Here is a 27,309-nt window from a genome sequence, read left to right on the forward strand (position 1 = left end):
AAACCTTAAAAGGGTACAGAAAAGATTTACAAGGATTTTGCCAGGGTTGGAGTTGTAGGGAAAGGTTGAATAGACTGGGCTATTTTCCCTGGAGCATCAGCAGCTGAGGGATTCAATTTTCTTCATTTATCAATCGCATTGTTCAGATTTAGGTCCTGACATTCCATCAGGATTACATCCGTTTCATGCCCTCTCGCATTGACCTTTCTGGAGTATGTAGGGTCAATTGAAAGACACTCATTCATATAGATCAGACAGACACTACTTCAAGTGTATCTGGGTTACTGTTGGAAATCTCTCAGGACAGGATAACTTTTCAGGTTAAATTAAAACAAAATAAACTCTTTGTGAGACCTGGCTGTGTGCCTGATTATAATGTGGCGAGCCTATAGCTACAAAACATCATGCAGAAATTTGGAGATGCTTCACCAGTACTGGAGATTAGTGGCTGGTGTTGTGTGAGGCAATAATTCTCTGAGTTGATGCTGAAGTTGCAATGTGCTCCAGCTAATCTAGTGATGTCACACAGTCTTTGGCTGTAGAAGATGAGGTCCTGATGGAGAAATATCTGTCATGGCTGGGTCCTGAAGTTCATCATAATCATGCCTAGCTGGTCAATATAATTTGTACTTATTGCAATCAAGTCATAAACTACAACCCATTGTGTAGAACAAATATCCCTTTGAGATTCATCTTTGAACTCGAGAAAGGATCACTTTCATCTCATTTTCAGTAAACTTTCTCACTCACCAAACACTCACTTTACCCAAGTGTGCATCACTGCAGACCAAAACAGCACTGAAGAACACCTTTATTTTTAAAATATATGTCCTCAGAGAAACAACTGATTCAACATCATTAAAAATGGACTCTCGGGGAACTAGTTCACTCCTGTTTTGAGTAAACATGTTTAAAATGGAGGTTGATTGCTTTCTAAGTAACAATGATGTAACTATAGGAAAGATGTTGTTAAACTTGAATGGGTACAGAAAAGATCTACAAGGATTTTGCCAGGGTTGGAGCTGTAGGGAAAAGCTGAATAGGCTGGGGCTATTTTCTCTGGAGCATCAGCAGCTAAGGGATGACCTTAGAAGTTTATAAAATCATGAGGAGTATGGATAGGGTGGATAGTCAAGGTCTTTTCCAAGGATCGAGAAGCCCAAAACTAGAGGTCATAGGTTTAAAATGAGAGGGGAAAGATTTTAAAGGGATCTAAGGAGCAACTTTTTCATGCAGAGGATGATGCATGTACAGAACAAACTGCCAGAGAAAGTGGTGGAGGCTAGTACAATTGCAACATTGAAAAGGCATCTGGATGGGTATATGGATAGGAAGGATTTAGGGAGATATGGGCCAAGTGCTGGCAAATCAGACTAGACTAGATTGAGCTATCTAGTTGGCATGGAGTGTCTGTTTCCATGCTATACATCTCTATGCCTCTATAAATGGGTATAACAATAGTGTGGCAGAAAAGGCATTGAAGTGGATGATCAGCAAGATCTTATTAACATCTGTTCTCAATGGGCTGAATGGCCTCTTCCTGCACTGGAGGGATTCTACAACTCTATGATGTTCTGTGTAATAGGGAAAACAGTATGAGCTAGGAGGAGAGTAAAAACTAGACACAGTGTTCAAGTTCTTGGAGAGTTCTGAATGAGAAGTTTGAAGCTCCTTGAGTAAAGTTAACAATTCCTATGAGTAAGGGAAAGAATCTTTAAAATTATGATGTAAATAATCAGATGAATAGAAGAACTCAATCCTCAAATGAGCATCATCACCATCTTGAACAGGCTCCATGAAACATAGCAACTGGACACTGAGCATGTGTTAGAAAAGTAATTTATATCAAGGCTGCAGAATCAGAAAGACCAAAACATCCACACTTAAGGTAGCAACTTGACAATTTAAAAGATTTTGAAGTCCAAATCTAATAGTAAACAGAATTATAAGGTTATGATGAGACTGAAACATGCCTCATGTAAAATGGAGATAAGATGTATGTGATTCCATGGAAACCAGACTGTATCCACAGATTATGACATGTTTATGAAGAAATCCCCTGGTTTGAAAACCCAGGATGCTGCAAAGGAGAAATTGTCTACATCAAAGAAAAATCACCAAATTAATCCAGCAAATGAAAATCCAAATGGTAATACAGAATTAGGCAGTCTAAAAATCTGAAATTTTGTCAGGGGCAAGTTTGGTATTGCAGACAGCTGAGAGGTGTGAATATTTTTGGTGGTTCACTATGAACTAGAATTTCAAAAACTGATAATTATGGTCCATCAAGAACTTTTGATCTATCAATGAATAATAGCAGCTCTTCTCTACATCCAAACACAGTGGTACAAGTGTGTTTAAAGATTGGTCTTTATGGACTGGGAGAGGCAGACCCAGAGCAGCCATGTTTTGAGTGTGAGTAGATATGAGGTTTGACTAGATTTCCTCTTAAAATGCTCCTGAGGAAAGGTTGAGGTAAAGCCACATCCCAATATTTAAAAGTGATAGTGGGAATTTGAGAATTTGTTTTGATATTTATTTGAATATATTCCAATTTTTCTTTAGGTGAATGTGAAGATTGTGTTTTCGTTTAAAATAGGGTTGTAATGTTATAATTATTTTTAATGGAATATATAGCTAACACTTGTTCTTAATTGGAAACAGTATTGAACAGATTGCAGTATCACATTAAATACCTTAAAAATGCAAGATAACAGTACTCTAGAATTTTTATATTACAATTCTGTGTACTGGTATTGATTAACTGAGTCATGTTGCTTCTGTTTAATATACATGGAGATATATTCTATCCTGAGAAAATATAGCTAATCTAAAAACTCCTAGGAGGAAGGATATTTTATTATAAGATGAAGTTTCTGGCTGGTAACGTTGCCTAAGTTCCTTTTAATGATTTGAAATCACTCTCAGTTCAGGCTTTATATTTTTGAGAAGAGGGGGCTTAAAATAATGGAATCATTTACACCTGGAACTGAATCTTATCCAAAATTGGTAAATTGTTACTTCTGGTCAAGTTTCGTGAACGGCATCTTCTGCATCATGCTCATCCTGTTCTCCCAGTGACCAAACGAGGAGCTGCTGGCTACTGTTGTGACCACACAGCATTCCTGATGGTGGTGCTATCTGTAAAGCTCAGCTGTGCAGACATGTATTGGACTTGTTGAACAGAGAGTATTTGGCAAACCCCTTTGCCAGTTGGAACCTGGAGGTCCTGCTGGAATGGGATCTGTCATTGGAGCATGCCATGAGATGCTAGTGACTGATGGTAGATTAGAGGAGCAAGCGGCGAGTTGGAGGTTACTGCCCTGACTTTGTTGCCATTTGGTTTTTATCCTGTGAGTGGGAAAATGGAAAACTGCTTATCAATGTGCACTGTAACTTCATAATGCGGATGCTAATTCACAGATGATCAGAATCAAGGTCAAGAGTCCTCGAGTCAAAAGTATATCAATCTCTGAAGTCCATAGGAAAGACGTTCTGAAAGAATTGTGAAACTCCAGAGAGTTAGAATTCATGAGGTTTGAGATAGGGTAATGATAAATATGATAGTAGTTAACTACTTAGATGTATAATTGTTAACAATGGTGAAAAAGCTTGGGAGGGGATATGGTGGGGTGTGATGTTGTATGAGGTAATGGTTCTGAAAGAGTTAATGTTGAAACTACATTAAGCTCCATCCAATCTGATAATGTCACACACTTGTGGGATAAAGAAGAAGAGTCAAGCACTAAGTCCTGATGGAGAGAGATATGGTCTCTGACTTCTGATCGTCTTTGACTAGTTAACCATAATTACAATGTAATTTGTACCTATTTTGATGTAAAAAGCTATATCTTATTAAGACTTGATTGTGTTTTAACCTGTATCATTATTTTCTAGGTAGACATGTGGTTTGATAATAGAACAACATAACACTAATGTTTTGAATGAGTGATGTAGAAATGAAAACATATTTTGATCTGCATAAAGTACACTGAGTCATTCAGTTTTTTTTTATTTTCATATTTTATCCATCATTTGAAGCTAAACTATGTGGAAGATGGTTTGTTCCATTGCTGAACAAAGTGGAGAGGTGCCGAAAGGCTAACACCAATATATTCGGTGACTTTATATTTGAGAGTAACTCATCTGGGATGAATCCAGTTAAATTTTGATGCTTTCATGGTGATTAGATACATTTTAATCCACAAATTACAAATTTGCTTCATATGTTTCAAGCCATAGAAAATAAAGACAATAAATGGCATATCATTTTAATGCTATAATGACCTGTGACTATTTATGCGAGTTCAGAATTAAAATCATCGTACAGGCCCTGATGACAGGGACAGAGACTGTTACTACATGAATTCAACAGTTTTAAGGTGCTATTTTTGTTTTGTTTGCAGTCCTGCAACTTTTATCTGTTTTCATGGTATCACAGACCTATCATAGCACACCAGCAAGTCATTTTGTCTGTCGTAGCTGTGAGGTCTCCCTTGCTTGCTCCCCATAGCCTTGTAGGTTCTTCCTTTTTAGGTGATATTTTAATCACATCATTTATTATACTCAGTTGAATATATTCAAAAAATCACAAGCCATAACATTTCCTAATATAGACTAGTACTGTTTGAAGGAGCTAGCTGTTATCTTGTTGTTTCCTCATAGCGGAAGCAGTGGTATAGTGTATATCACTATGCTGGAAATCCAAAGCTCCAGTCTAATGTTCTGAAAATATAGGTTCAAACATTTTTCAATGTTTTTCTACAAAACTTGAACATAACACTCTCTCTAGCTGAGGGGTCAACAGTGTGGTGCTGAAAAAGCACAGCAGGTCAGGCAGCATCCGAGGAACCGGAGAATCGATGTTTCGGGCATAAACCCTTCATCAGGAATGAAGGGTTTATTCCTGATGAAGGGCTTATGCATCGATTCTCCTGCTCCTCGGACGCTGCCTGACCTGCTGTGCTTTCCCAGCACCACACTCTCGACTCTGATCTCCAGCATCTGCAGTCCTCCCTTTCTCCTAATCAATTTTATATCAAGTTAACTATAACATTTTGTTTTTTTTGCCTTTACTAATAAAGTCAATAATTGTTTGGTTTTGGTTTCCCACTCAACCTCCTGCTTACTTCCACAGAAGTGGACATTTGCATAACAGTTTCATATATTTTGTCTCCTTATTCTTCTATAGAGTTTCACTTCTGTGTTAAATTCGATGAATCTGCCCATGTCCCAATATGTTGCTCTGAAATCTGTTACTGTTTTCATTGTTTAATACATTTGAGTTTGGTCATCTGCAAATTTTGAAATGATACACCGTACGTGTATGTTAATATTCAGCAAAGAACAGTGCTATTCATACTGACCACTGAAAAATACCACTACAGAGGAACATCAGTTATCCGAATATTGATTATCCGAATGTCGGATTATCCAAAGAAGATCTCAAGATCCTGATAGAAACATTACATCAAAGAGGTGTTTCAACACTGATCGCGTCTTTTATTTACAATGATTAAACATAACTCCGCTTACTGAAATGGTGCCAAGTCCGGGACATCGATGGGAGCCCAGGCACTGTGTCGAAATGACTGACCGCCCGTGTTCTCTCGCTGTAGCTCTCGCTGCCTCTCGCTGTTTCTCGCTCTCGCGCTCTCTCTCTCTCTCACTTGCTCTCGTGTTCTCTCGCTCTCGCTCTCGCTCTCTCTCTCTCTCTCTCTCTCTCTCTCTCTCTCTCTCTCTCTCTCTCTTCCCCCCCACACTTCCCCTGGAGTTCTACACAGGGGTGTACCCTAAACCTCCTCCCTTCCCCAGATAATCTCTCCAACATTGTCCTGGACAGGACAAAGGTGGAACCTGTCAACTCACAGTAAAAAGGTGTGTGTGTATTTGTGTGCGTACACGCGCTATTTTGAGACTCAACCCCTAAAGGCAGAAGCAGTCTTACATTTGGTGCCCAGTCCGGCTGCCCTGGGGGCCTCGCGGGAGTGCTTGGGGTGGGTGAGGGGGCGGACAGGTGATGGGGTTCTGTGGATGGGGCAGGGTGGTCAGGCGTTTTTGCGCAGTGTGCTCCTGTCTAGTCTCTTGGACAGGGAGTGGACTTAGCAAGTGCTTGCTGTGTTTATCCCATTGAACTGATTGAGGGAGTGGGTTTGGGTGGGAGGCTTCAGCAATGCTACAGGTCCCTTACACACAAGTGTGTCTCTGCTCAGAAACAAACCCTGCGACAGAGAGAGCAAAACAGACAGAGTGAGGAAAAAGAAAACTTCAGAAAACTCCAAGCTCCAAAGAAGAGGCCGCCCACCTCGTTCGGATAATCGTGGTTCCTCTGTATATATCTCCATCTTTTCTTAAAAAAAAGATATTCACCTCAGGGCAGCATGGTGGCTCAGTGGTTAGCACTAATTCCCCTCAGCGCCAGGGACCCAGGTTCAATTCCAGCCTTGGGTGGCTGTCAGTGTGGAGTTAGTACATTGTCCGTGTCTGCGTGAGTTTCCTCTGGGTGCTCTGGTTTCGTCCCAAAGTCCAAAGGTGGATTAGCCATGAGAAATGTGGGGTTACAGGAATACAGTAGGGGCATATGTCTGGGTGGGATGCTGTTTCGAGGATCAGTGCAGAGTTATGGGCTGAATGGTTTGCTTCCATTCTATTGGAATTCTATGATTCACTGTTGGTCCTTTAGCATACTTTAGATCCCTATCACCAGTCCTGTTCAATCCAATTAGTTTCAATTTTACTGGAGTGTCTAATCATGCTAATTCAAAGCAAGGTGATTTACAAAGTTTTTTTCCTGTAGTTCACCAATTTGGAGAGTTGAAATTAATGCTGATAAAACTATTTGTTATCTGAAGAATTTTAGATTGCTTGTTCAAGAAGGCTTGAATGGCAATCTATTTGGCACAAAGTATTATTCTAATGCCCTACCTTGGGGAAACAAAGCAAGTATATTTTACTATACTTTTCCACATAGACTCCAATTAATTGAGATCAGGAAGGAATCCTTTTGTTGGTTCTTAATTAGTGACAACGTGACCTCCGAGGCAAGTCTTATTTGTAGATCAGATTATTTGATTTATCATGATAAGAATACAAAACATGCTCGCTTTTTTCATCAAGGAATACTCTGCACCATTAAAAACAAAGGGGTTGATTGGACAGTGTGAATTTGGCTAAATGGCAGAAAACAGAGAATAAGGGTGAATGGCTTTTTCTGTAAGATGGGACACAGTGGTGTTCCTTATATTATTAGAACCACTTTTTCTAATGTTAAATATTAATATATACTTGAAAACAGTGGCACTATGGCAATGTTATTTGATGGCTCATATTATTGCTCTAGAGATGTGTTCACATCCCATCATAACAAGTGGAGGATTTAAATTTAATTGAAAAAAGGAAATATAAATCTTGACTCATTAACATGAATCATGAATCTGCCTGATTATCGTAAAATGCATATGGTTCACTAATATCCTTCAGGGAATGAAATCTACTGTCCTTATTTCATTAGGCCCACATGTGACTCCAAACCACAGCAATATGGTTAACTTTAAACTGGCCGTTAATATGGCCCAGTTAAGGTGATGGATTCTTGAATGAGTGTAATAAGAGCCCCATGGGTGGCCTAGATGTACAGGACAAGAGGAAGGAGAGAAGAATGGTATTGATTGGGGATTCTTTAGTTATGTGATGTCTCTGTTCGTGCACGTGACTTGGGATGTTGTGTTGCCCTGTTAGTGCTGGGACAAAGAATATCACAAAACAGGTGCATAACATTCTCCCGGGAAATGGTGAATCGAGAGAGGTCATGGTCTACATTGATATTAACAATGTAGATAGGAAGGAGCGTGTGATCCTAAAATTGGAATTGACGGAGCTAGGTTGATAATTTACAAGTAGTATCACTGAAGTAGTAATCTCTGATTTACTCTTGGTGCCACATACAAGTGATTTTCAGAAATAGAAGGATAAGATAGATGAATATGTGGCTGGAAAGTCGGTGCAGGAGAGAAGGCTGTAGCAGAGCTGTGGCTATGGGGTGGGGAGATGGTACCTGTACAAACCAAATTTCAATAATGATATTGACCAGACAAAACCTCCTCAAAGTACATTAAGAGGAAAGTGTAAATCCTTTTATTTTCTTATCTGATTGGTCAAACTACTCAACTTTAGCAAAACTCATTTTATTTTTATACTACCGTTAAAATAGAAACAAGATTAAAAAAAAAAGTTGTCAACTGTAACACTCTCGAGATGCTTAACAAAACAATAACTGCTACTAATTAATTGTTCCAATATTTTAACTTCCCATAAACACACCCCTGGCAAAGGTAAATTCAGTAAAATAGATTGCCTCACATGTCATTCCAGTAGCAGAAAGAGAACCCCAGATTTTAGCTGCAATAGAGAAAGAGGAATAAGAGCTTCCACATCCAGCGTTCAATTCCCGCCTCAGGCGACTGACCATGTAGAGTTTGCACATTCTCCCCGTGTCTGTGTGGGTTTCCTCTGGGTGCTCCGGATTCCTCCCACGGTCCAAAAATGTACAGGTTAGGTGAATTGGCCATGCTAAATTGCCCGTAGTGTTAGGGGCAGGGGTAAATGTAGGGGAATGGGTCTGGATGGATTGCGCTTTGGTGGGTTGGTATGGACTTGTTGGGTCGAAGGGTCTGTTTTCACACTGTAACTAATCTAATGTAACCTCAGCAACTGCTGAAAGCTAAAACTAAAAATCCTTGTTCTGTAGGAGCTTGACCTCACCCATTCAGGCTGCTTCTATTGTTCCAACTTTAAAGAAAACCCAAAACCTCACAGGCTGTTTATTTTACTGTTTTTGAGCAAACTGCTCAGTATCTCTGTCTCAACCTTTCTTCATTTTTTTTTAAAGAAAGGACAAAATACACATCTTAAAGCCATGGTATCATCACAAAGAACAGAATTATGTTCCTTACAGGGCATTTTACTACTTCTGTTAGAGGGAGAGAATATTTGACAGTAATACCAAGGTGCACAAAATGCTGGAAAATGTGGATATCAATAAAACACAAAATACTAAATTAATAAGTGGAGTCGGAGTAAGACAGAAAGCAATGCAATCTACATCATGGTTATACTGAACTTAGGTAAATGCATGGAATACAGATAATAATGTTGAGTTACACAGCATAGATCACCTTGTGGGATTTTGATGATGTGGCAATGTAGAGGTTTGCCTAAAGGAAGGCATGTCTAGGTGTTAAGTATTCCAGCCTACAAGGTGTTCAGAAAAGGTAGGAAAGGAAGAAAAAGGAGGGGTGACATTTTTGGTTAAGAAGAACATCGCAGAACTGGTGAGAGGTTTCAAGGATAGGATTGATTTAACTGGTGCCAAGGAATAAGAAGGATCCAATTCCATTGCCCTGTGTGTTGGCAGATCAACACCAATGTGAAGGATATTAAGAAACAAATCTGCAAGGAAGTTATGCAGAGGTATAAACATTAAAAACAAGTTATAGTGTGGAATTTATTTGCTGTTGTGTAGAATGGGAGATTGGTTGCATAAAGGGAAGGCAGTGTCGAGTTCCTAGATTCTGTTTAAGAGAAACTCTGACAACAATATGTGTCCAGTCTAATAAAAGAAGGAGATACTGTGAGATTTGGTATTTGGGACTAAGGTGGGACAGGTAGATGATAGTGGAGGAATGGTTAGAAGATTGTGATTGATGTTCATAAAGTTTAGGATAACCATGGAAATGACATTTGTCAATCCAGAGGAAGATTGATCAGCTGGTGTAGAGCAGACTTCATTGGGACAAGTTCTAAGTAAGATGGGCTGGAACCATAGGTTATAGAAACCCGTATATCGTGCTAGTCAACAAAGATCAATGACACCTATCCATTTTCCAGCTGTTGGTCCATATACATGTTATATATTGTTTATATTCTGTATAACCGGTTGTTGGGGAAAGATCGTCAACTAAAAAATGGGCAACATTCCAGGAGTAAGTGTTCAGGTTGTAGTTACCATAGTCTTACCAAGCCATTGGGCTTCTCTCTCATTAGAGACAGACAAATGTATGGTAGTTAAATCATCATCAGATGAGGGGAGAGGTTGAAAAGGAGAGTTCTTCATGCTATTACAGCTTAACTGGAAAGTGTTAATCAATGATCATGCCCCACATTACAAATGCCATGCAACAATGGATAAAATGCCAACTGGAGCACCAAGATGAGCAATATCCCTGACTATTGTTAAGGATAAAAGCAATTCATGCCAGGTTCCATCATTTACAGGAAATAACACCATTTATTATGGCATAGTTAACATTAGAAAACCTTTACTTTCTCTGTTTTTTGGTAATCTACTATTGTGCAACTTTAACAATACCTTCTGAAAACCCCAGTATGCATCCATTCATTCATGATCAAGACAAACAAACGTCAGATAGTTTGACACAGGTATTTTGGGTGGAAAAAAAGCAAACAATGTTCTGAAGATCACAAGTCCAAATTTCGCTGTTGGTTGTGTCATCTTACATGATCTTTTGAATTTTTAGCAATGATGAAACACTTGTCCATAGAGTGATGGTTGCTCTTCAGTTTGAAAAATGATTGGTTGGACTAAGGTTGTTGCTTGATAAGGACTCTTTATTTTAAGATTTTTTTTGGTCTTCTATCTTTTTGCTACATGGAGGGAGAGAGATATGGATGTTCTCCCCCTCTCTCTGCTTTCCTGGCACCTACACCTTGTTAACTCTCAGCAGCTGAACCAATCAGTGGGTGGTTGTTGGTTAGAACTTCCTTAAATCAAAAGACTCTCAGTGTCAGTCACTCACTCACTCACTCACTCACTCACTCACTCACTGTCTCTGCTCAAGAAAATAACATTGTATTGCACAGCTCAAAAATATGCAGCACTCGATTTTCAAGTTGCAAAACCCTCCTGGTATTTCAATTGAATAGCAACTTCCATTTCTTCGTCCACAAAAAAGGAAAAAAATGTGACCTCTTACAAGGTGAAAATTCCAAAAACAAGAAGTAAAACGGGATTATGGGAAATGAACAGCAGCTAACCTAAAGCAAAATTGCAAATTAGAGATACATCAATAGTAAAAGGGTGTTCAAGGGGTGGTAGTACGGGGAGATGATGGCCTAGTGGTATTACCGCTGGATAATTAATCCAGAGACCTATGTCATGTTCTGGGGACCTATGTTCAAATTCCTTCATGGCAGATGGTGAAATTTGAATTCAGTAAAAATATAGAATGACGAGTCCAACGATGACCATGAAACAATTGCTGAATTATGAGGGGGAAAAAAGCATCTGGTTCATTAATGCCATTTCAGAAGGAAATTACCATCATTATCTGGTCTGCCTGACATGTGACTGCAGACTGCCAGCAATGTGGTTGACTCCTAACTGCCCCTTGGGCATTTAAGAATGGGCAATTAATGCTGGACCAGCTAGTGATCCTTCATACCATGAGTGACTATGTTTAAAAAGGAGGAAGTAGGGCCAATTAAGGATCAAAATGGGAAATTACACATAGAGGCATCACAGAGGTGTTAAAATAATACTTTGCATTTGAGACAGATGTTATCCTGGTCATGGTAACTAAGGAGGAACATCATTTACAAGAAGTGTTTACAATGCATTTGAATGTTTTACAGATAGAGGATAGAAACAGTTTGAGAGATATTGAAAAATATTATTACTAACAGCTGATTAGGCACCGGGACTGGATGTGATACATCAAGTGATGTTGAAGGATATGAGAGTGGAAATTGCAGAGGCACTAGCAAAAAAACTTTCAATCTTCCCTGGATTTGGGTATGCTGTTGAGAATGGACAATTGCAAACATTGAACCTTGTTCAAACTGTTATAAAAGTAGACTCAGCAGCCATAGCCACTCAAGTTTAATTTTAGTGATGGGGAAACTTCCAGAATCAATATTTCAGGATTAAATTAATAGCTACATAGGAAATGTGTGTTGATTTGTTAAGGGAAATTCATAACTATCTAACGAACTGTAAGTTTTGGAGAGGTAACAGATGGTTGATGTGGTGTACATGAACTTCTAAAAGGCATTTAATACATTGCCACACAACAGACCTGTGAGAAAGATGATAGGTTGTGGAATAAAAGAGATTGACAACTTGAATAGCAAACTGGCTGGGGGATAGGAAACAGAGAGTAATTGATTAATGAGTATTTATTAATGCTGCTTAACAGTTTCTAATGGAGTTCCCCAGGGAAAATAGTTGGAACCCTTGCTTTTTCTAAATATACAGATATGATCTAGATCTTAGTGTGAAGGGAACAACTTCAAAATTTGTAGATAACATAAAACTTCAGAACTCTAAACTGAGGAGGACAATGTGAAACTTCTGATGAACAATGTCAAGTTGGTGGAATGGGCAGATGGGACAGATGAAGCTCAATGTGGAGACGTGTCAGGTGAAACACTTTAACCAAAGAACATGGAGAAGTGTATAAAATAAGGTATCGCTCTAAAGAATGTAAAGGAACAGAGGTAGCTGCGTGTAAATGTACATAAGTCAGTATAAGTGGGAGAGCATGTCGAAAGAGGTGTCATTAACAGGGCCATAGAGTACAGGAGCAGGGAAATTATGATCAATTTATATATGACTCTAACGAAAACTTAGTTGAAACATTGTGTACTGTCTGACCTATCAGTATAGAAAGGATTGGCATTAGGTTATAATGCTCAGAGAGCCAGTGTAAACAACGTGGGCTGAATGGCTATTTTCTGCTGTATCCAATTCTTTGATTCTGAGTCCTGTCTAACGGTACGGTGGCACAGTAGTTAGCACTGCTGCCTCACAGCGCCAGAGACCCGGGTTCAGTTCCCGCCTCTCTCATCTTGAGATAGGCCGCCCTCTTCCATTTAACAAGGGATTCCAATTCCTTATTAAACCACGGCTCCCTCGCACGACCCTTTCCTACCTGCCTGACCGGTACATAATGTAATCTAATCTAATCTAACTGAATAATACCTGTTGTCATATACTGTAGAAGACTTACCTGAAATTATATGGATGCAAATATCGATACATTGTTATTCATAATTCCTACTAGGTTCTCTGAAACATTGCAATGCTCAAAAGATCAATAATATTACTTTTAATTGCTTAATTTGCAGTTATAAATGCATAATAATTTATACTTTGATATAGGTTGAAGCTATATTGGGTAATATCATTTATTCGAATCCATATATTAAGATTTAAGTTGAACAATTTCTCTTAATTTAGTACTTTTGTTCCTGTTGAGTGTGTATTTTTATTGTTAGTAGATTCAGCGATTAATGGATATGACCACGGGAAGATCAAAATCTTCATGCTGTCTGCTTCTTCTCAAAAACATGAACTATAAGTGGAGTAGCATGGGGGAGCATTTAAAATGTACCTTTTGTATGAAAATAATGGGGTGACAAGTCATCTGTTCATTATTGGTAATGACCTAAAATACATGGTTATGAAAACCTCTCCTGCTTAGTATCCTCATTAAGTCATAAACGAGTTATTTCAAAACATGTTCATTATTTATTGTAGGTGCAAAACAGAGAACAATGTTACTACCTAACTATTTTTACATTATTTGTGCAAGCATAATTTTTAACCAGCCTCACTGAAAGCAGATTGATTTGATAGGAAAAGAACGGTTAGACATGTATAAATATTAGAATCAGGAAGAAACATTTCAAATCTACATAGGGATAAGCACTAACCTGAGACCGTAATCTCAACCACCGTGAATTTTGTAGGTTTGCTTTGGCCAAAGTTTAGGTTGCAACGTTTTATCAAACATCAAAATTGTCTAGTCAACAAGAAATCTGAAACTAAATTGACAAGGCACTTGGAGATAAGCCAGGTTTTTGTTTGTGCTGTTGATTATGATAGCCATTTCAGTGGTTTGAGTTTGGCTTCCTGCAGAGAAATGTGGTCATTTTGGGTCAAGTTGAACCAAGTATGCAAACAAAACTGGTTCACTGTGGTTGCTTTTTAAGGACAATATTTTCTTTGGGAGATGCAGAAACATATCCGCAGACCCCTCTTTCTTCTTTTGTGTTTCACTGTCGTTTCCTTTTGTTTTACTTTTGTTCATTTTCTTCAAAGCTCAGTGGGGCTTATGTTCAGACTTTCACATGTTTTCTCTGTATATGTTGATAATCTTTTGCTTTTCTTCTCATAACTTGAAATGAAAAAAAAGACCTTGACTTTTATTGGATTCCAGCCTACCAAAGTCTGTTTTCCTTAATAAATCTCATTCCCCATCTGTACTTAATATTACAAATTTGAACCATGGTGCCTGACTTAAAATAAATTGCAAGCAGTGAACCTTCAGTGCCTGATAAATCAACAGCTTGACAATAGTCTAGTTGCCATCTACACATGGTATGCACCATCTCCGATTATAATCCACAGTTTGCAATAAAACAGAAAATTTACCTATTGTTCTACATGTTCATGTTTCAGTGCACTTTTGCAGTATAAATATGTTGAAAGCCTAATCCTCTATGTTGTGTTATGTCTGTATGATTCTGTTTGTTTAGCATGTTGATCTTACATATACATCCAAAAATAAATTGCATGTGTAGTTTGCCATCCCCCCCCCCCCCCAAGTATCAATGTTTAAATGTAAAACTAATGTGAAATACCAAAGTTTAAACCAAGTCAGTTAATCTGCACATGCCTCATTTATTATTTTGAAATTTAATTAGTTGGTTTTCATTCTAAAAGCCCCAAAGAAAATAACATACATGTTACAGTTATGGCAAGCCGCAATCATATTTTTGAATCTAACTCAGAATATGGTACAGTGTAATGTACACATAATTTGGTTTCATCTATTTGTAATTGTCTCAATCTGTTCTGAGAATGTTACTCAACAATACCAATATTGTGTTGATTAGCATCAAATAGCTGATTCAGACTTAGAGCAATGTAAATGTGCATACTGGAGGACTAGGACAAAATGTTTTCAGTTGGCATTCATCAAAATTTTGTTTCAATACTTTATGGTCTCAGTGTCATTTTAATGTCAACATTCTGATCTGTAAATAATTGATTACTTTGTATCCATTTGCCTCCTTCCACTAAGACACATGAACTTTGACTTTTGGAATCTGCTCATCCCATCCAATCCCATTCATTTCTATTCTTGCTACATCTTGCTTCTCTGCTGCTTCTGCTACTAGAGATCATGGGGATTTTTATTTAATGTGGGTAGAATCTCATGTTCATGAGTGGTCCACCAAGCAGTTTACACATATTTGGGAACCTCTGTTCTTATGTGGGGGAAAAAGTAGTCTGATGAAATTTTCTTCAGATTGATTTAGTTCTTAAAGGAGCCAACTAATCTTGTTTCACATGCTTTTCTCACTCGAGAGCAGTTAAAAAAAAAATAGAAGTGGTTCTATTGCAAATCCAAAAAAATTATGTCACATTTGTAGAAAATTTATGATTATGTGGGCCTGTAATATAAAGCAACTTAGTTCAGAAATTATAATTGTTGGATGCAAATCTGAAACTAAATATTTGCTTGATTTAATGTGTTTTATAATTTCAGTTCAAAGTTGCATGTTTTCATGTGAAATACTGCATTTGTAATAGTTACTCCTTTTCATCTCTGAAGTAACTTTCTAATTGCAGATTTCATTGAGTGCCTATCTGTGTAGATATAAATTAAAACTAATTGCTACGAATTGAGATCTTTTGGGCGTTGAATGAAATCATTCTTTGTTGCATGTTTCGTTGAAATTAGTTTTCTTTTCAATTGTTGCAGCTGTGAGCCAGAGAACATTTAAGCACAGTGCTTATGCTTGGTTTAAGGCCAGATAACATTAATCATTTCTTGTCCACAGTGAGACACTGCTCACGCCCTATAAACCTAGAAAAAGAAAAGCTGGTGTGACGCATGTTTCCATTTAGTTTTAATGCTCTCTAAGCCTACTGGCACTATTGTACCAATTTTTCTTAGTGTTGAAAATATTTTGTTTATAAGGAGGGCTCTTTCTTTATAGCAGAAGCTGCACGTACTGCCTGTATCTGGCATTTTTTAATGGTGCCTTGTCAACATTATAGCACAAAAGAACATTTCTCCCCCTGAGATGTCTTGATAATGTGTATTTCTTGAAATAAAACCAGGAATTCATGTTTCAAATAATTTACACTGACTTAATTGTGGTGTGGTTTTATTGGCTTCCTGTAATAGGAAAGAAATGATTTAAAAATCAAATAAAGATTAATAAATATAACAGAAATAGAGATGTTAGAAGTACCATAACTCCTGATAAATGAAGTATACATATGTAAAACCAAATGTAGACCCATGCCAATTACACCACAAAGTTTTGCTGACTTATTGTATTGCATGAATGATATCATGAGCTGCTTTGGTTGCAAATCATTCAATGATTCCCAGTTTTTAAATGTAGTTCTTTGGCAGAGCATTGAGTTCCATGGTGAAAGAACCTTTGGCAGGGTGAGTTCTGATGAACTCGACTAAGAAGTTCTGTGGATGTCATTTCCACCACCAGATGTCACCAGGAAGAGATTAGTTAATTATCCGTGCCATTATGTCCAATCTGTTAATTACATTTACCTACATATGAATCAATAAATTCCAAATGTAAGTTAAAATCCAAGATGCTATTTTTAAAAAAATGGTCTTCTACCTACTCCTTTTTTTTTTCAATTGGTACCTCAGTGGTACACAGTGTGATCTGATTAAAGCTTGCTGGAAGGCTATGCCAAGCATGATGCAGTTTGGACTTCATCCAGCATTCAGAAATCTGCCAGTTTAAAGTTGCATTGTGGCTTGTTATTCTGTGGAGATCTGCTTCTGAGTGAACTGGACTGACAAAAGAAAAGAATCATCTTTATTCTCATAAGTTGCGTCTGCAGCCATGTTATTGGAAACAAAAGGTTGAATTTGTGTCATTGTGTAGTGGTGATGGTATAGATACTATAGTTAACCTGTTTAGTGATGTTATGACACACCTCTGGAGCAGGTGGAACTTGAACTCGGGCTTTCTGCCTCAGAGACAGGGACTCTACCACTGCACCTTGAAAGCTCCCGAGGTAATAGCATGTCAGCACCGTTATACTTTGTCCAGTTTTCTTTTCAATAACTTCAATGGGATAGACGATAAAGCAGTATAGGTCACAAATTGGAAATGTCATTTATCTGAGATGAATTTCACCTCCAATAAAACAAAACTGATAAGTACATTCTTTGGGATATTTCAGAATTAACTAATTTTCTCATTTTGTGTTGGATGGATTTAAATTTTCTCTACTTATACACTGTATCAGTTGTATGAATCTTGTGTTACTATTTTATAAAGTCTAAAAACTCATTTGAAGTAATCAATCTAAAACAGGCATTTATTTGTGATTTATTTATCAAAGTAAATCATATTACTGAAAAGAGATCCATGTTGCTGAAGTGTTTAAAAGTACACTTAACAGGAACGCCAAATTTCAAACACTGTCAGCAATTTATGCTACAAGATAAAATTAATATTCATTCATGGGCATGTCACATCTGATTGGCTGTAATATTATCATGATGAAAACAAAGGGAAAATACAGGCTTCCCAAAGTCCAGATTAATTTAAAAATGTGCAAAGCTTAAAATATGTCTTTAAGTTGACTATGAAAATATGTTACTAAGCAAACCTGAGTGACATTAGAAACTCGACTGATTATCTTAAATTGTTAGTGGAGCTATTAGATATAGTTGTGCCGCATTAAGTTCCGGACAATGTCAGCCTTCAGTAATAGAGAATGTAATTATCATCGCTTGATATTAATTCACATGAAGATCACTGAATCCTGCAGTATCAATACCTGTCAGTTACCATTGATTAGAAACTAAACTGGACTAGCAATTTAAATACAGTGCCTACAAGAACAGATCTGAAGCTGGGGATTCTGTGGTAAGTAACTCACTTCCTAACTCCCCAGTACCTGTTGGTGATCTATAAGACAGAAATCAGGAGTATGAGAATACTCTTCACTTGCCTGAATGCGTGCAACTACAACACTCAAAGTTGGCACTGTCCAGGACAAATTGGTCCCCTTGAGTGGTACCACATTCAACATAATTTGATTAGCCAGTTGCTGGGATGTACAACCCATAAACCAGGCACATACCGGCACTGAAAGTCATACACTACATTACTCAATTGTAAGACAGGTAGGATGACCTAAGGACCTCAATGGACCCAAGAGTAAGTGAGCCACGTGCTTCCTGCCTCTTTAAAATTGGAGACAGTTTGAGGTGTAGGCCATACGAACTCTCTACAATTGAATACAATGGTTGGCGGGGGAGGAGGAGAGATGTAAAATTCAGCTCCATCTTTCAACTTTTAGCAATATTCAAGTTATGTGTAATGAAGTGAGTGTATGTACATTTAATTTTTTTTTAACAAGTCAAAACAAATTTTGTATTGAATGATCTTTTAATACCACCACTTATTGGTCATACTAAAATATGGAAGATACACAATAAGCAAATGGCTATGAAAGTAAATAGGCATATAGGCAGCCTTTATTTTCAGTAACCATCACTGCTAGGCAGAATCAACTGTGTGCAAGCACAATAGTTCCTCCTGTGGCTCAACGATCCGCATCCATGAACACCAACTAGCCATGAAACGACACGACCAGCTATCCTTAGTAGCCACACATGCAGATGACAAGCAACATGAATTCGACTGGGACAACACTACTATTATAGGACAAGCCAAACAGAGAACAGCCAGGAATTCCTAGAGGCATGGCACTCATCCACAGATTCAATCAATAAGCACATTGACCTGGACCCAATATACCGACAACTGCAGCGGACAGCTGGAACCGACAACTGGAAGCGGCAGATTCAAACCACTACAAATGCCGGAGGAAAGATCACAGAGATGCTTCACAGGAGGCTCCCAAGCACTGAGGATGTCACCTAGACAGGGGACGAAACGTCTGCAACACAAATTCCCAGCGCGGCGAATAGAACCACAACAGGTATTTATTTATTTCCCATTGCACCCTAGTGAAGTTCTTAAGGATATTTGCAGTGCTAATGGAGGTTCATAAGGTTTTGTTTTGTTATTTATACAAGAGCATTGATTAAGTCACCCCCTGTTTCTGGCAGATAATGTGTGGTTATGGAAGTGTATGACCTCCAGGGTACAATGTTAACCTATTTGAAAATAATTGCATTATTAACATGCAACAGAACATGGTATAAATTAATTCTCCTAACTTTCACATTTTTAACTTTGAGGCTTTTGAGCTAAAAGCTTCTATGAGCATAAATTAAGCACTAGTATGATGTCACGGACATGACTACATATGTGCAGATGATCACAGCATTGTATTAGTGTTGTGAATATACACACCAGAACATAAGTAATCTAGATATGATGATAGACATATATCTAGGAGGATTATGGAAAAATACAATCTGAACAGTGATGACAAAAAATGTCAGTCATTGCAACTGAAAATTGAGTAATAGTTGAAGCTTTAACAGTTACCAAACAACAATAAACTTATGAAAGAACCAGTGTTATTTCCATCATGGATTGAAAATGATGCAGTGAAATCTTTCCAGCTATTGAATGACATGGGCCATAGTAAGATATTTGCATAAGTTGGCAAGATGTCCCCCAAGACCCACCTTGATGTTAAGACATATGTTCGATATGAAGTTGAGATTCTCACGAGTGAACAGTGAGAGGATATTAGTATGATCATTCATTCCAGCTTAACTTTTACTTAATCTCACCTCAGTAATATGCAGTTTCCTGTTGAGCCACCCACCTACCCGCTAGAAACAAGACCCTGTCACGTGTAGGTCAGAGCAGGCATGCAGGAACTCCAGCCCACTGTATGCTCCTCTGGATGTCCATCTTAGATGCCAGTCAATAGCAGCTCAAAGCACTCTCCGTGGGCAGTGACTGCACATACACCACATCCATGGAATTTAGGAGCTGACACAACGAGGCTTATGGCATCACTGAGCCATGTTTCTGATCCATATACAGTATCCTTCACTGCAGTTGAGTACTGCACATTGTGGAGTTAACGGCACCTTTCATTGTCATGCTGTGCAAAGCCATAGCACACAGGGTTGGGTACCTAGCTCACAGAATGGGCCTTCAGCCTGCTCACCCTTATTGCTCACTGATTTTGTCTACTTGGATGCTCACAGTATCCGTGCCATGTCTTGCGATGCCTTTTTGCACTCAGGGCCCTCAGCCTGAGCTCAAAGCCTCTCAATACTTCCGCCACGCCTTGCCTGTTAACACAGACAGGAAACCAGGCAGCTTGTCATTGGTTGTCAGCAGTCATCAGTCAATGGGTGAATGTAGATTAGATTAAATTCCCTACAGTGTGGAAGTAGGCCCTTTGGCCCAACAATTCCACACTGACCCTCCGAAGAGTAACCCACCCAGACCCATTTCCCTCTGGCTAATGCACCTAACGCTATGGGCAATTTAGCATGGCCAATCCACCTAACCTGCACATCTTTGGACTGTGGAAAGAAACCGGAGCGCCCAGAGGAAACCCACGCAGACATGGGGAGTACATTCAAACTCCACACAGACAGTCACCTGAGGCTGGAATTGAACCCAGGTCCCTAGCGCTGTGAGGCTGCAGTGCTAACCACTGAGCCACCGTGAGGCCCCAAAAGCCTACTGCACCTGGTATTCCCAGGTGGACTCCCATCACAAGTACTTACCAGGCCTGAGTCTGCTTAGCTTCCGAGATCAGACGAGATCAGGCATTTTCAAACTAGTATGGTCTCAGGCAATCTGTTGCTATATGGCACCAAACTATGTCAGTGTCATACCTGCACCACGTACCAGTAGTGTATGTGCCAAACACAGTCTGCTTGGCTCAAATGGCCTTGTCTCAAAGTCTAAGTCCTCAGTCAAGTCAAGGTAGATGACCTGTCCTTTGGGGGGCCTGGAACAGTAACACAAGGGCAGCCTCCGATGTCAGTACAGGCCACAGTCAGGAGGTCCATACCTTTACAGTCCAGGAAATAGGCTACAGTTAGTCCCGAGGGTCTAATGCAACCAGCCATAGAGTCATGGGAAGACAGTCTCAGGGGGTTGGTCACTCATTGTTCAGGACTATCTGGCTAAGCTCCTCAAGGTGGAGGATCGTGGTCAGCCTCAGGGCTCTGTCCACTAAAAGTTGAGTGATTATCAGGGACCAATGCTGTAGGAGGAAGCAGGAGAACTTAATTATTTGGATTGGTAGCAGAAGGATGGGATGCAGAGGGGAGTATATTTGTGAAGTTTTAGGGGGCAGATCTGGACTCCATAAAATAAGGTGGAGAGTTGATAGAGCATTAAAGGGCAGAGTTAACGTGGGGGTCACGATCATTGACAGTCAGTATCACCCTGGCTTCCATGGGAGAACAGTGCACCACTAGGACAGCTACTAAGAATGGAGTGTGTAGATTCAGGGATTTACCAATAGTACAAGGCTGATCTTTAAACTCACAGCTAGAGAAGCAAGTGCTATTTCTTTCCATCATACTGAATTAACAAGTACAATGGAGATAAAAATGGCTCTGACCGTACCTAGTGTAGATGGTGAGTTTCATTCTACATGAGAGGGGTTCAGTTTTGAGACTTATGCACCCCTTCAAAGGGCAGCAGAATTACACTGACAGCTATGCATGAAGCTAAAACATTAATGCGAGTGCTACGTGCGATGTGAAGCTAGACATATTGTGTGCAGTCAAAATCCTTTCCCGAACCACTCTTGTCAATATGGTGAAACCTTATAAATCAATTAACAAATGGCTGTGGTGCAGTGGTTATGTTTTGCCTCCATGAAAGATTGACATGAGTTGCCAATGTAGCAAGAATTTTCTGTTTACCCAGAGCCTGCACATGGTGCAGGAGCTACTCATTTCAGACGTTGGAACATATGCATCTCTAAGGATGACTGGGCTACATAGCTTCAACATTGTAGTGTGGTTAGACAGGCATACTCCCACTCGTCTGATTAGAAAGTTGAACAAAGTGCAACATACACTCAATTCTCTGAGAGAAGAATATGTTTCCTCATCTCAGTTTTAAATGGGTGCCCTCTTATTTTTAAACTATGACCTCAGTTCTAGATCCTTTCAAAAAAGGAAACAAGCTTTCAGTGTCCACGCTATCCAGTCCACTCAGGATTCTGAGTTTCAAATAAGTCACCTCTGGCATTTCTAAAGTTCACAGGATGCAGGTTTACTCTGTCTAGCCTTTCTTCACAAGGCATCTGCCCATACCAGATATTAGACCAGTAAATCCCCTCTGAAACACTTCCAAAGCATTAACATCCTTCTGGAGGTACAGTGAGTAGTACTGTACACAGTATTCAAGACATGGTCTCACCAATGCTCTGGATAACTGAGACATAATCTCCCTCCTCTTGCATTCAATTCCCCTTACAATGCATCATAACATTCCATTAGTTTTCCTGATTACTTGCTGCACCTGTACTAATCTCTTGTGATTCATGCACTAGGACACTCAAGCTCTTCATATTCTCAACATTTATATTATGAGCTGCTTTTTTTTTATTCTATCTGCAAAAATGGACATTTCACACTTGCCACATTTATGATTTGGAGATGACGGTGTTGGACTGGGGTGTACAAAGCTAAAAATCACACAACACCAGGTTATAGTCCAACAGGTTTAATTGGAAGCACTAGCTTTCGGAGCGCCGGTCCTTCATCAGGTGGTTGTCAACATTGTAGTTGAAAACCACCTGATGAAGGAGCAGCGCTCCGAGAGCTAGTGCTTCCAATTAAACCTGTTGGATTATAACCTGGTGTTGTGTGATTTTTAACTTTCCCACATTTAACTCTGTTTGTCAGATCTTTGCCCATTTACTTAATGTGTCTACATTCCTTTATTGTCTCTTCATTTCATAGAGTCAGAGAGGTCTACAGCACAAAAACGTATTTCAGCCCTCAAATGCTTTCTGGTCAAAAACAACCAATTACCTAATCGAATCCCTTTTCCAGCACCTGGCACAAAACTTTATGCACCTTAATGTTGTGAGGTTTTCTGCCTCTTCCACCCTTTACAGCAGTGAGTTTCAGATTCCCATCAATCTCTGGGTGAAAAGAATTTTCCTCACATCTCTTGTAAATTTCCAGCCTCTTACCTTAAATCCATGTCCCTGGTCATTAATCCCTCCATCAAGCAGAAAGGAACCTATCTATGGCCTCATAATTTTATATGTCTCAGTCATGTCCCCCCCACCCCTTTCTGTTCCAAGGAGAACAACCAGTCTATCCCTTCTCATTTCATAACTAAAACTCTCGAGCCCAGCAACATCCTGGTTAATCTCTTCTGCCCCCTGTCAAGTGCAATCACATCACTTCTATAGTGTAGACTTCAGAATAGCACACAATATTCTAGCTGTAACCTAATCAATTTTATATACAGTTCCAGCATCATCTTTCCACTCTTAAACTCTTTGTGTCAGCTAAATAAAGGCAAGTATCCCATATACCTTCTTAACCACTTTACTTACTTGTCTCACTGCCTTAAGGGACTGGTAGACATGCACACCAAAACCCCCCATGTCCTTTTTACAATTCACTTTCCAACTTATCTTTGTGTCATCAGCAGATTTAGCTACCATACCTTTGATCCCTTCATCAAAGTCATTTATATAAGTTATAATGGATTGAGGTCCCAGAACCAACCCCATGACATCCAGACAGCCTGAAAAACACCCACTTTTTGTACTCTCTACTTTCTATTAGCAAGCTTTTACTGAATAAAGAATTTTCATTAATTATTTTCCAATCGAAAAGAACCTTCCCTACATCTTATGAAGTTTGGAGATTAAGAGCAAGGTGTCATATGTTTCACTGGCGGCTACTTTTATGGCTCCAGCATCTGCAGTCCTCACTTTCTCCTACTTCTTTTATGGTCCCTAGATGAAATCCATTGGGACCTGGGGACTTGTCATAGAAACAAAGGAGTAGGAAAAAGTCATTTTACCCTTCAAACCTGCTCCATCAAACAATATGAACGTAGTTGATTATCAAATTCAATATCCTAACCTTACCCTCTCCTGATATTCCTTGATCTCTTCAGCCAAAAAGCTGCATCTACCTCCCTCTTGAAAGTCCAGTGTTTTGGCCACAGCTGATTTCTCTGGTCATGAAGTCCACAGACTCGCTGCTCTCTGGGTAAATAAAATTTCTTCTCATCCCAGTCTGAAAAGATTTAACCCTTATCCTTAAATTATTGGACCCCCCCAATATTGGAAACATTCTTCATCTAACCTGTCTAATCCTGTTGGAATTTTATAAGTTTCTCTGAGATTTCCCCACCATTCCTCTAATCTCCATGAGTACAATTTTAACTGACCTACCCTCTCCTCTTAATTCAGTCCTTCCATCCAAGGAATCAATTTGTTCAAACTATGTTGTAGTCCCTCTGTAGCAAGAATATCCCTTCTAAGATAAGGAGACCAGAACTGCACATGGTGTTCCAGGTGCGCACTCACCAATGCCCTGTACAACTGCAGCGAGACATCCTCATTCCAATCTCAAATCCTTTCACTATGAAGATCAAGATACAAACAGCCTTCTTTACTGCTTACTGCACCCATGTGCTTACTTTCAGCAATGGGTAGAGTGGACAACCAGACCTCATTGAAAATTCATAGAATCCCTACACTGTGGAAACAAGCTCTTCAGACCAGCAAGTCCACACTGACACTCCGGAGAGTAACCCAACCAGAACCATTACTCTATATTTACCTACACATTCCTGAACACTATGGGCAATTTAGCATGGCCACTTCACCTAACCTGCCCATCTTTGAATTGTGGGAGGAAACCCACACAGAAACTGGGAGAATGTGCAAACCCCACACAGACAGTCGCCCAATGGTGGAATTGAACCCAGGTTCCTGGTGCTGTGAGGCAACAGTGCTAACCACTGAGCCACCATGCAGCCCAATTCTCCTCTCTCAATTTACAGCCATTCAAATAGTAAACTGCCCTGCTGTTTTTGCTACCAAAGTGGATAACCTAACATATATCCATATTATGCTGTATCTCGCATATATTTGCCCGCTAACTCAGGGGTCCAAATCACGATGCAACGTCTCTGCATTCTCCTCACAGCTCACCATTCCACCCAGCCTTGTGTTATCTGCAAAGTTTAAGAAATTGATTTAGTTCCCTCATCAAAATCATTAATATTCATTGGGAATAGCTGGGGCCGTAGTGGTATGCCACTGGTTGCTGCTTGCCTTCAGAAAAAGACCCATTTATTCTTACTCTTTGTTTCCTGTCTGCTAACCAATTTTTATTCATCTCAATGCACTATCGCAATACATATAGGCTTTAATTTTACAACCCTCTGAAAGTCCAAATAAACCATATCCACTGGCTCCTCTGTTTAATTCTATTCGTTATATCCTCGCAGAATTCCAGTAGGTTTGTCAAGCATGATTTTCCTTTCGTAAATCCATGCTGACTGTGTTGATTCTACCACTATTTTCTCAGTGCTCGCTTAAATCCTTCATAATGGACTCCAATCTCTCCCCCCCCCCCCCCCCCCCCACACACACACCTAAATCAGATTCATTTGTTTATTAATACCTGTTTTCTATCTACCTCCCTTTTTAAAAGGTGGGGTTACTTTAGGTACCCTCCAATATTTAGGATCTGTTCCAGAGTCTTATGAATCTTGGAAGGTGACCACCAATGCATCCACTATTTTTACAGCCTTTTCCTTAAGTGCTTTGGGATGTACATTATCAAGCCCTCGGGATTTATCAGTCCTCCATCAATTAATTTCTACAACACTGTTTCTCTACTCATACAAAATTGCTTCAGTTGCTCCCCCTCATTAAACCCTGTTTTTCCCATCATTTCTGGCATGTTATTCATGTCATTCATTGTCAAAGCAGAAGTGAAGTATTAACGTAGATGGTCGGCCACTTCTTTGTTTCCCCTTATAAATTTGCCCATTTCTGTCTGTAGGGGACCTATTCACCAATCTTTTCTTCTTTACACAGCCATAGAAGCTTGTTCAGTCAGTTCTTATGTTCTCTGCAAGCTCACCCCAATACTCTACTTTTCTCTTCTTTATCAATGACTTGGTTCCCTTTTGCTGCCTTCTTAACTGTTCCCAATCCTCAGTTCTATTATTTCTTCTTGCCAAATTTTACAGTTAATACTCACTGTAACTTGCTTTATAAGCCATAGTTTGGACACTGCTCTGTTCTGCCAGGCAGGAAGAAACTATTTTTGTTGTTCACCAACTCACAATTCAAATAATTTACTCAGTACTATTTCCTTGGTAATTGTCGTTTTCTTGAACACCCAGTACTTAGACCAGGCTGGCTTTGGCTACAGCATCAATCAGGAGTTTCAGGTCCCTGTATGCAAAGCAGAATGCCAATTTCCCTTTATCTGCCATTTCTGGGGACATCAGTTGAACTATGTAGGTCAGCTCTGTATGCCCAAGCTTGACAGAAGTGACACCTGGCAGTGGTGAGTACTTGGGCCTATGATGATTGGGAAGTTTGGGTTAGTATTGTATAAGTGAGGCACAATAGTGTGTTATCTAGTTAATGAGGTGACTTTGTGATGATAACACTTGCTGGGGTGTGCAGAGAGAAATCCTCAACAAAAATGATATTTTGCCGATTTCTGGTAAAACTTAGCCCATCGAATCTATGCTGAAATCCCTGGTAAGTTTTGTAAAATGCATATCTAATTAGAAAGAAATTTGTAGTCACAATGGACCATTTGAAAAAAAAAAGTGTTAGTGGATTGAGAAAAGTGTAAGTAAATAAGAGAATCTGGAAGAAGCAGCGGGAATTGTTTATTCTCGGTTCATTTATGGGATGTGGGTGTCTCTGGCTAGGCCAGAGTTTATTGTCCACCTTAGGTTTCCCTTTAAAGCAATTGAATAGTTTCACTTAATCGTGTTATGAGATTTGATAACTATGCATCACTCAATGTCAGGCATTGTTTAAAAAATGTTTGCTTTAATGGAGTGCCAAAAAATCCACTCTATTCTAATTTGTTTGAACTGTGTCTTCATTTCCTTCAAGTAAGCTATTTAAAATAAAGTATCTGGCTACTAAATGATATTTCTAAATCTCGATCATGTTATATTGATCATTAACCTCCAAAGAGACTACCTTCATCTTCCAGATGTTGCTTGCAATTTGAGGCACGCACTTGTACTAAACCATGGCAAGTATTGTTTAGTGATGTGGTGCAGCAATGTAATAAATTAACCAAC

At 39.2% G+C, this 27,309-nt stretch overlaps 1 protein-coding gene and 1 pseudogene across 1 annotated transcript in view; one reads left to right on the top strand and one right to left on the bottom strand.

Annotated features, from left to right (window-relative positions):
• nav1b (neuron navigator 1b) overlaps positions 1 to 27,309 on the top strand; it is a 638,783-nt gene that overhangs the window by 116,399 nt on the left and 495,075 nt on the right. The window lies entirely within an intron of this gene.
• Positions 20,701 to 20,820, bottom strand: LOC122563365 (annotated as a pseudogene).

This window comes from Chiloscyllium plagiosum, chromosome 26 (genome assembly GCF_004010195.1).
Source record: "Chiloscyllium plagiosum isolate BGI_BamShark_2017 chromosome 26, ASM401019v2, whole genome shotgun sequence".
NCBI lineage: Eukaryota > Metazoa > Chordata > Chondrichthyes > Orectolobiformes > Hemiscylliidae > Chiloscyllium > Chiloscyllium plagiosum.